The sequence below is a fragment of the Rhinolophus hipposideros genome (genome assembly GCF_964194185.1).
Source record: "Rhinolophus hipposideros genome assembly, chromosome: 12".
NCBI classification, from domain to species: Eukaryota; Metazoa; Chordata; class Mammalia; order Chiroptera; family Rhinolophidae; genus Rhinolophus; species Rhinolophus hipposideros.
Window position 1 is genome coordinate 871,986 of NC_138058.1, and position 8,133 is coordinate 880,118.

Genomic DNA, 8,133 nt, shown 5'->3' on the forward strand with positions numbered 1-8,133 from the left:
GGGAGCTGTTTGAAAAAGGGAGCTGTTTGAAGAAGGGAATTGGCGCCTTCTAATGAAATTCATCTACCAGGTTTGTTCTGCTTGCCCATCCTAAAGGAATTAGCAAAGTAACCCACTCTTTATCTATCAGATCTGCTCCATTTGTCTGGCCAAAATGAATTTTATGATTAACCTCAAGGCCTTGTTACATTATGTCCTGGAGCAAAGGAGTGATTTCAAAACCTGAAGTTTTAGGATATGACTGTCTTTGTTTATTCCACCAGAGACCTCCCTGTCTACCTAGGGATATACTAACTCTCGTGGATCAATAGGGGTACCAGAAGGAGAAGAGAGAGAGCAAGGAATTGAAAACCTATATGAAGAAATAATGACAGAAAACTTCCCTAACCTGGCGAAGGAAATAGACATACAAGCCCAGGAAGTGCAGAGAGTCCCAAACAAGATAAGCCCAAAGAGGCCCACACCAAGACATATCATAATTAAAATGCCAAAAGTTAAAGACAAAGAGAGAATCTTAAAAAGCAGCAAGAGAAAAACAGTTACCTAAAAGGGAGCCCCCATAAGACTGTCAGCTGATTTCTCAACAGAAACTTTGCAGGCAAGAAGGGAGTGGCAGGAAATATTCCAAGTGATGAAAAGCAATGACATGCAACCAATATTGCCCTACCCAGCAAGGCTGTCATTTAGAATTGAAGGACAGATAAGGAGCTTCCCAGACCAAAAAAAAAAAAAAAAAAAAAAGGAAGCTGAAGGAAGTCATCACTACCAAACCAGTATTACAAGGACTCTTAGAGGGATTTCTTTAGGATGGGAGAGGGGGTTTAAGGAGAAGAGATTAAGAAGTACAAATTGGTTATTACACAGTAGTCATGGGGATAGGGTATAGCATAAGGAATATCGTCAATAATATTGGGTACTAGATCTATCAGGGTAATAGATGGGAATGGGGTGGGGGGCAGGATAAAAAAGGTGAAGGCATTAAGAAATACTAATTGGGGCAGATGGGTGGCTCAGCTGGTTAGAGCGTGAGCTCTGGGCAACAGGACTACCGGTTCGATTCCCACGTGGGCCAGCAAGCCGCGCCCTCCGCAACAAGAATGAACTCAATGAGCTGCCACTCAGCTCCCAGGTGGCCAGATGGCTCAGCTGGTTGGAGCGTAGGCTCTCAACCACAAGGTTGCCAGTTCAATTCCTCGACTCCCACAAGGGATGGTGGGCTGTGCCCCCTGCAACTAACAATGGCAACTGGACCTGGAGCTGAGCTGCACCCTCCACAACTAAGATTGAAAGGACAAAACTTGACTTGGAAAAAATCCTATAAGTACACTCTGTTCCCGAAGTACACACTGTTCCCCAATAAAGTCCTGTTCCCCTTCCCCAATAAAATCTTTTTTAAAAAAAAAAGAAAAGAAGAATCGGACAACAATAACTCCACAAAGGACTCCCTGCACAGCACACAGGCAAGACAAAGACGCCCACTACTGAATTCACCTCTAGGTGGGCGAATCGCGCAAGCGGGGGAGGGGGGAAGGGAGAAGTGCAGGACGGAGCCGCGCAGGCGAAGGACGCAGACCTAGCTCAGTGCTCCGAGCTCGCTGCATCCCGGAACTACCGCAGCTGCGGGAGAGGGAAGAACTCGGACTGCTAGGGCTCTGCTTACGGCCCACAGGGCGGAGGGGGCAGCATATAACACGGCTGAACCCAACGCTCACTGCAGAGACCTCAAAGACTGAGGGAAGAAGGCTGAAAACGGTGGTTTAAGCCCTCACTGCAGAGCAGAGAACGGAAGCCTTAGGCACTGAGACTAGCCGCCCCCTCCCTACCCTCCCAGAGCTCACCCTACCCCCACCTGCCTGGTGCTAGAAGCGATAAAGTAGCAATGTCAGATCAAAAGGACGGGATATTTGCTGTTCTGAGAACTGTGGACCGCAGACACAGATTCGCAGCCCAACTAGTTCCGGCAAAGGGGAGGGAGCTGTGGAAGCAGCACCGGCTGTGGTGGTGGTCGGCGCCATTGCTCTGGGCCACCTCTCACAACTCACCCCGTCCCTGGCCCCACCTATCTGGGCGGATCCCTGCAGGAGTAAACAGAACTGCTGAAACATATGGGCTCTGAATCGGGTGCAGAAACAGCTTTGGAACTTCAAAAGCTCTCTGCAACCCCATAGGGACGTGGCGCCCTATGACCCAGGTGAACTGTTAACAGAGGAGAGGCCCGTCTCCCAGGGAATCCCCCCATTGTGTGAGAAGGTGGAATAGTGCAGAGAAAACATAGCACTACTGTGTCAGAGAGGGAAAAAAAAGGCTGCAGTCGGAGAGAAAATAAAACATTCTACCAACAAGTATTGGAAAACAAAAGAAAGACCTCTTCCTATCAACCTGTTGCAGAAGCCACTCCTATAGATGTCTAGGAAGAGAAATAATAAATCAGTAATTGCCATGAATAACCAAGGCAACAAGACAGCTCAGAAAGAAAGTGAAAAGTCTCCAGAAAAGGAACTTAAAGATATGGAGATATGTGACTTAAATGACAGAGAATTCAAGATTGCAGTTCTGAAAAAACTCAACGAGATGCAAGAAAACACAGAAAGGCAATTTAATGAACTCGGAAACACAATCAAAGAACAACATGAGCATTTTACGAAAGAGATTGAAATTTTTAAAAAGAACCAAATGGAATTTCTGGAGATTAAGAACTCAATAGATGAAATTAAAAATGAAATAATCAGCTTAGGTAGTAGAGTTGACCAGATGGAGGTAAGAATCAGTGACATCGAAGATAGAAAACTGGAAATTACACAGATGGAAGAAGAAAGAGACTTGAGACTTAAAAGAAATGAAAGGACTCTACAAGAACTTTCTGACTCCATCAGAAAGAGCAATATAAGAATAATGGGCATACCAGAAGGAGAAGAAAGAGAGAAGGGAACAGAGAATATACTCAAAGAAATTGTTAATGAGAACTTCCCAAACTTGTGGACAGAACTGGATCCTCAAATCCAAGAAGCAAATAGAACACCTAATTACCTCAGTCCCAACAGGCCTTCTCCAAGGCACATTGTATTGAAGCTGTCTAAAATTAACACCAAAGAAAGAATCCTCAAGGCAGCCAGGGAAAAGAAGACGGTAACCTACAAAGGAAAGCCAATTAGATTATCATCAGATTTTTCAGCAGAAACTCTACAAGCCAGGAGAGAGTGAAACCAAATATTCAAACTATTGAAAAAGAGAAATCATGAGCCAAGAATAATGTGTCCAGCAAAGATATCCTTTAGATATGAAGGAGGAATAAAGACCTTTCCAGACATACAGAAGCTGAGGGAATTTTCTAATACACGACCTGCACTACAAGAAATACTAAAGGAGGCTATTCGACCACCATCAACAGGGACAATTTGTGGCAACATAAAAAGGGGGAGAGTAAAGGCCTGAACCGGAATATGGGAATGGAGAAAGTAAGCGTGCTGAAGAAAATGGAATACTCTAAATATCAAACTTTCTTTTACATAATCTTAAGGGTAACCACTCAAAAAAAATCCAGAACTGAAATATATACTGTAATACAAGAAGAAACAGAGGGAAACATCATGGAATACCACCACACAGAAATAATAGACAACAACAAAAAGGCAAAGAAACAATGGAGACGCAGCCTTACCAGAAAACTAAAGATAGAATGACAGGAAATCCTCACGTATCAATAATCACCCTAAATGTAAATGGACTGAACTCACCAATAAAAAGCCACAGAGTAGCAGATTGCATCAAAAAACTAAACCCAACCATATGTTGTCTCCAAGAGACACATCTCAGCTACAAGGACAAGCATAGACTCAAAGTGAAAGGGTGGAAATTGACACTCCAAGCAAATGGTACCCAGAGAAAATCAGGTGTAGCCATAATGATATCAGATGAAACAGACTTCAGGGTGAAAAAGGTAACAAGAGACAAAGATGGACATTTCATAATGGTAAAGGGGACTATACAACAAGAAGACATAACAGTCATCAATATTTATGCCCCCAATCAGGGAGCACTGAAATATACCAAGCAACTACTAACAGAACTAAAGGTGGAAATTGACCAAAACACAATTATACTAGGGGACTTAAATACATCATTGACAGCTATGGATAGATCATCCAAACAGAAGATAAATAACGAAATCGCAGCCCTAAATGACACATTCGATGAAATGGACATCATTCACATATATAGAGCACTTCATCCTAAAACATCAGGCTATACATTCTTTTCGAGTGTACATGGAACATTCTCAAGGATAGACCATATATTGGGACATAAAAGCAGCCTCAGCAAATTTAAGAAGATTGAAATCATACCAAGCATATTCTCTGATCACAAGGCTTTGAAATTGGATATCAACTGCGAAAAGAAAGCAGAAAAAAACACAAATACATGGAGATTAAACAACATACTTTTAAAGAACGACTGGGTCAAAAAAAATTAGAGGAGAGATCAAAAGATACATAAGAAACAAATTAAAATGAAAATACATCCTACCAAAATTTTTGGGATGTAGCGAAAGCAGTTTTAAGAGGGAAATTTATATTATTACAGGCCTATCTCAAGAAACAAGTAAAATCCCAAATAAATAACCTCATGTTACACCTTAAAGAACTAGAAAAAAAGAACAAGTGAAACCCAAGGTCAGCAGAAGAAAGGAAATAACAAAAATCAGAGCAGAGCTCAATGAAATAGAGAACAAAAGGACAATAGAAAAAATTAATGTGACAAAGAGCTGGTTCTTTGAAAAAATTAATAAAATCGACAAACCCTTGGCTAGACTCACTAAGATAAAAAGAGAGAAGACACTAATTAACAAAATCAGAAATGAACAAGGGGACGGTATCACAGACACCACAGAAATACAAAGGATCATGCAAGAATACTATGAAGGACTATATGCCACCAAATTCAATAACCTAGAAGAAATGGACAAGTTCTTAGAAACATATAGCCTTCCAAGGCTGAACCATGAAGAACTGGAAAATCTAAACAGACCGATCACCAGTAAAGAAATTGAATCAGTCATCCAAAACCTTCCCAAAAGTAAAAGTCTGGGACCAGATGGCTTCACTAGTGATTCTACCAAACCTTCAAACAGGATCTAATACCAATCCTGCTTAAACTCTTCCAAAAAATTGAAGAAGAGTCAGTACTCCCTAACTCATTTTATGAGCCAACATTACCCTGATACCAAAACCTGGTAAGGACAATACAAAAAAAGAAAACTACAGACCTATATCTCTGATGAATACTGATGCAAAAATCCTAAACAAAATTTTAGCAAATCGAATACAACAATGCATTAAAAAGATTATTCATCACGACCAAGTGGGGTTCATCCCTGGGGCACAAGGATGGTTCAACATCCGCAAATCCATCAATGTGATACATCACATAAACAAAATAAAGGACAAAAATCATGATTATATCAATTGATGCAGAAAAAGCATTTGACAAGATACAACATCCATTTATGATAAAAACACTTAATAAAATAGGTATAGAAGGAAAATATCTTAACATAATAAAGGCCATTTATGACAAGCCCTCAGCTAATCTCATAATTAATGTGAAAAACTGAAGCCCTTTGCTCTACGTTCAGGAACATGACAGGGCTGTCCCCTATCACCTCTGCTTTTCAACATAGTGTTGGAAGTCCTTTCCAGAGCCATCAGGCAAGAGAAAGAAATAAAAGGTATCCAAATTGGGAATGAAGAAGTTAAATTATCACTCTTTGCAGATGACGTGATGCTATATATAGAAAACCCTAAAGACTCCACCAAAAAGCTGTTAGAAACAATCAACGAATACAGTAAAGTTGCTGGCTACAAAATCAACGTACAAAAGTCCATTGCATTCCTATATACTAACAATGAAATCTCAGAAAAAGAAATACAAAAAACAATTCCCTTGCAATTGCAGCAAAAAGAATAAAATACCTAGGAATAAACTTAACCAAGGTTGTGAAGGACCTATATACTGAAAACTATAAGACATTTTTGAAAGAAATTGAAGAAGACACAAAGAAATGGAAAGACATTCCATGTTCATGGATTGGAAGAATCAACATAGTTAAAATGGCCATATTACCCAAAGCAGTATACAGATTTCATGCAATCCCCATCAAAATCCCAATGGCATTTTTTAAAGAAATAGAACCAAAAATCATCAGATTTGTTAGGAACCACAAAAGACCCCAAATAGCCAAAGCAATCTTAAGAAAAAAGAACAATACTGGAGGTATCACACTCCCTGACTTTAGCTTGTACTACAGGGTTACAATAATCAAAACAGCATCGTATTGGCAGAAAAACAGACACACAGACCAGTGGAATAGAATTGGGAACCCAGAAATAAAGCCACATAAATATGGATAGGTAATTTTTGACAAAGAAGCTAAAAACATACAATGGAGGAAAGGCAGCCTCTTCAATAAATGGTGCTGGGAAAATTGGATAGCCACGTGCAGGAGAATGAAACTGGACTGTTATCTGTCACCATGTACCAAAATTAATTCAAAATGGATCAAAGACTTAACATAAGACCTGACACAATAAACTAAACTGCATAGAATAAAACATAGGTACTAAACTTATGGACCTTGGGTTCAAAGAGCATTTTATGAATTCGACTCCAAAGGCAATGAAGGTAAAACCTAAAATAAACGAATGGGACTATATGAAACTTAAAAGTTTCTGCACAGCAAAAGAAACCATCGACAAAATAAAGAGGCAACCGACTGAATGGAGAAGATTTTTGCAAACAGTTCCTCCGATAAGGGTCTAATATCCAAAATATACAAGGAACTCATGAAACTCAACAACAAAAAAACAAACAACCCAATTAAAAATTGGGCAGAGGACCTGAAGAGACATTTCTCCAAAGAGGACTTACAAATGGCAAATTGACATATGAAAAAATGCTCAACATCACTAATCATCAGAGAAATGCAAAATGAAAACCACAATGAGATTATTGTGGTTACCTCACCCCAGTCAGAATGGCTATCATCAACAAGACAAATAGTAACAAGTGTTGGAGAGGCTGTGGAGAAAAAGGAACCCTCATACACTGTTGGTGGGAATGCAGACTGGTGCAGCCGCTATGGAAGGCAGTGTGGAGGTTCCTCTAAAAATTACAAATAGAATTACCATATGACCCAGCAATCCCTCTCCTGGGTATCTACCCAAAGAATTTGAAAACATTTATACATAAAGACACATCTGCTCCAATGTTCATTGCAGCTTTGTTTACGGTGGCCAAGACATGGAAACAACCAAAATGTCCTTCGATAGATGAATGGATAAAGAAGTTGTGGTATATATACACAATGGAATACTATTCGGCGGTAAGAAAAGATGATATAGGAGCATTTGTGACAACATGGATGGATCTTGAGAGTATAACGCTAAGCGAAATCAGTCAGACAGAAAAAGCAGAGAACCCTATGATTTCACTGATATGTGGTATATAAACCAAAAACAACAAAAGAACAAGACAAGCAAATGAGAAACAAGAACTCATAGACACAGACAATAGTTTAGTGGTTACCAGAGGGTAAAGGGGGTGGGGGGAGGGAGATGAGGGTAAGGGGGATCAAATATATGGTGATGGAAGGAGAAACTGACTCTGGGTGGTGAACACACAATGGGATTTATAGATGATGTAATACAGAATTGTACACCTGAAATTATGTAATTTCATTAACAATGTCACGCCAATAAATTAAATAAAAAAAAACACCAGGGCCAGTGCTCAGTAAATAATAACTGCTTTAATTATTATCTTAAAAAAAAGGAAAAGAAAAGAAAAGAAAAGAGACAAAGACAAATTGATAGTTAATGCAGAATGGGGAATATAGTCAACAATGTTGTAAGGATCATTTAAGGTGCCAGATGGACACTGGACTTATCAGATCATCTCACAGACTGCATAGATGCCTGACCAACGTGCTGTACACCTGAAGTAGAAAATATTGAATGTCAACTAGAACTAAATATATAGGTATGTATAGTCACAGGATGTGGAGTACAGCATAGAGAAGATAGTCTAAGGTACTGTATCAGCGATATAAGATGTCAGAGGGTTCATAGCTTGGGGGTG